Here is a 2917-nt window from a genome sequence, read left to right on the forward strand (position 1 = left end):
TCACAGTCAGGCTGCCGTTCCGCGTGAAACGGTGGCTCCTCACTCGTTCTTGGGTGGATTTTAGGACTTCGGCAGCAATAAGATTGGGATCAACGTTGAGGAGGCTTACCTGGGGATCTACGGGCGTTCGAACCACTGGGATGCCGGCCTTTCTTGTCTTCTTGTAGACTACCGTGACGAAGCCATCGTTGTCTTCGTCTTGCATGCGGCTTGCGGCGTTCGCGCTGCGGGACCTGGAATGGAGCGAAACATCGTCAGGAGAGTCTCGCCTTGGACGTTTCACTGGCGTAGGTAGGAACCGGTTCGCTGCCATGTGGTTCCGCGACGGGGCCGCCGGCGGTTGCAGCATGGCGGGGTCCGGCTCGACGCTCATTCCTGCAATAGAAAAAGGAAAAATAGAAAATAGGTGAACGAGGCACCTAGGCCTGAAAAGGACTGTTTAAGCTGGGAGGGGCTAACTCGAGGTTACGAGAGTCCCAAAACACGTCCTCTCTCGACAAGAGCCGGGCCCCGCAGGGGCGTCTGCTGTCGCAGGCGTTTGGTGGGTTGCGACACCACGGACCAGAGCACAAGTGGTTTGGAGCCACCCACGTGACGGCTGTGCGTAGCTTTGCCTGTAACCGAGGAAAACGAGACTCTGGTGGCTGAGCCAATGCTGAGGTTTTGGACTGTTGCTGCCCCTCAGTGGAGGCAACACTCCACTTTGGCTCCAGCTTCTTGCAGACGGTGCCTCTGGTCTGACAGAAACCAGAGGGAATCAGCCAGTTGCCTTTTCCTGTCCCCCTCTCTAGTCTGTCTCTGTCCTGTCAGCTGTCTCCCATCTATCCTATTACCCTTTTCTTCCTTTTACCATTCTCACAGGCAGCAAGGGTTAACCCTGTGCAGGTAGCCTACCTTTGTTATCATGCATAGTGTTATAGCGGAAGTGTACGGCTAACGTTCAATGTGCCGATAACGTTCCTTTGTTGGGCTCCGTGGTGGGCGGCCGGCACCACCGCTGAAACAAACCTACTTGTATGGGACCCAAAAAGCATGCTACTCATGATCGACCTCTGAAGACAGGACGCACCGAATAATTTTTTCCATCGCAACGGAAACAAGCAAATTCTTTTCCAAAGTTCCTCGTCATCCACTCTGAAAGTACCGAAAACACCGTGAGGGAAATATCCTCGTTTGTCGTAGGTAAAAAAAAAAAAAAAAAAAAGCTCACTAATGTGTTAGGACCAAAGTACAAGGCAAAGAAAATGGCTTCTGGGGACTTACTTGTTGAAGTTAACGATGTAATACAAAGCACAAACATCATGAAAATAACGGGAATTCACAACGCTCGAGTCACTGTTTCACCGCACAGATCCCTAAACAGCACGAAATGTGTCATTTCAGTGCCAGAACTATTAAAAATATCAGAACAAGACAGTTTCTGAGGTCACTAATCGGGTTTTGTAGTCCGTTGCAGTTCCATTGGAAGATCACTGCGCAGCTGTAGGCTCCATCCATGTTGCTGTGCTGTGGAAAGCATGCTCAGGAGGGCCGGCTCGAAGGCGAGCACTTGTTTGACTTCTGGGAGGGCAGCTGCGTTGGGTAGTGAGGCGACCACTGCCTTAAAGGGACTCTGACCAGAAGTTCGACAAATATTTCGTTTGCATCTATTACGAAGGTATAATATGCCTCCAAGCCACACGCGAAATATTTTGGCTGTGCGCGGAGGCAAAGTTTGCCAAACAGGGAGCTGAAAACCGGCTTCGCTTTCCCCCTCAACTCGCGCAATCGGGGCCGAAATCTAGCCTCTTTGCAGTGGACATCCGCCAATTTCCGTGTGTGTGACGAAGTCACGAGGGCCACGTTTCATTGGGCGCCCGGACCGGAAGTTCTGTTGTTAGTGAGTTTGTGAGAGCACCGGCATCCGTCCGGAAAGCGATGTTCAATATGGACGTCGAAGGCAGAAACGCGGAGACTTCGAGCCCGGAACTTCTTTCTGACCTTTCTGCGATCGAGACATCGAGAAGAAAATTCTGCGTGCTGAACAGCTCGGTAGGCTTTCGAAACGTCGCCGATGCCGCGAATGCGAGACGAAGTTAGAGCTCTACGAACATCAGTTACAGATGAAGCAAACAGCATGAGTCGACTGTCTTCAGGTAAGCGATGAGCTTTTTAACGCACACTGTGATCGAACATGTAAACGTTCTCAGAAATTTCGTGTTCTGATATCTAATGCGCACTTGCTGTTCATGGTGCCGGTGTGGCTGGTGTGTCATAATGCCGAAGGAGATCGAATGCTTGTGCTGCAAGGAGCTCGAAAACACTGCCGAATGACTGCAGTATGAGTGCATTACAAGCCACAAAGATTTCCAACTTCTATTCTTCAATATGACTGTCCTGAAGGTCGCATATTGAACTCCGTGGGCAGCGCGAACCTATGAGCGACTGTATTCACAAGTAAGTCACATGTGTCCTTGTCGAACGATGTTAAAATTTGGCGCCCAAAACTGGTTTGGTCCTGCAATAGAGTCGTTAAAAACTCCAGTACAGGGCGCAGCACATAAAAAGGCTATACAGTACACGACTCTGAACTGGAGAAAACCAATATAGGCAGTTTTGTAATTGTCAGTGTGCTGTGTCCTGAGTCACGTTTTTATGTATTGCCCTGTGCATAAGGTTTTAGCGTAGGTTTTTAGCGATATTGGGTGTTCTTGATTGTCGATTCAGTGAAAAGCAAAACAATTTTGGGTTCTAAAAGAACACAGCATGTGTAGTAATGTACAAGGTGTGGGCAGGTAAACTGCAGTTACTCTCAGGTACATGTAGAAATAACAATGCACACACACTGTACTGTAACCGGTTACCTATTTGCCTAAACTATATTTTATGTACATCTGTGTAGACGATGCAGATACACTGCGTATCGCCAGTTTGCAAG

The sequence above is a fragment of the Ornithodoros turicata genome, chromosome 1 (genome assembly GCF_037126465.1).
Source record: "Ornithodoros turicata isolate Travis chromosome 1, ASM3712646v1, whole genome shotgun sequence".
Lineage (NCBI taxonomy): Eukaryota > Metazoa > Arthropoda > Arachnida > Ixodida > Argasidae > Ornithodoros > Ornithodoros turicata.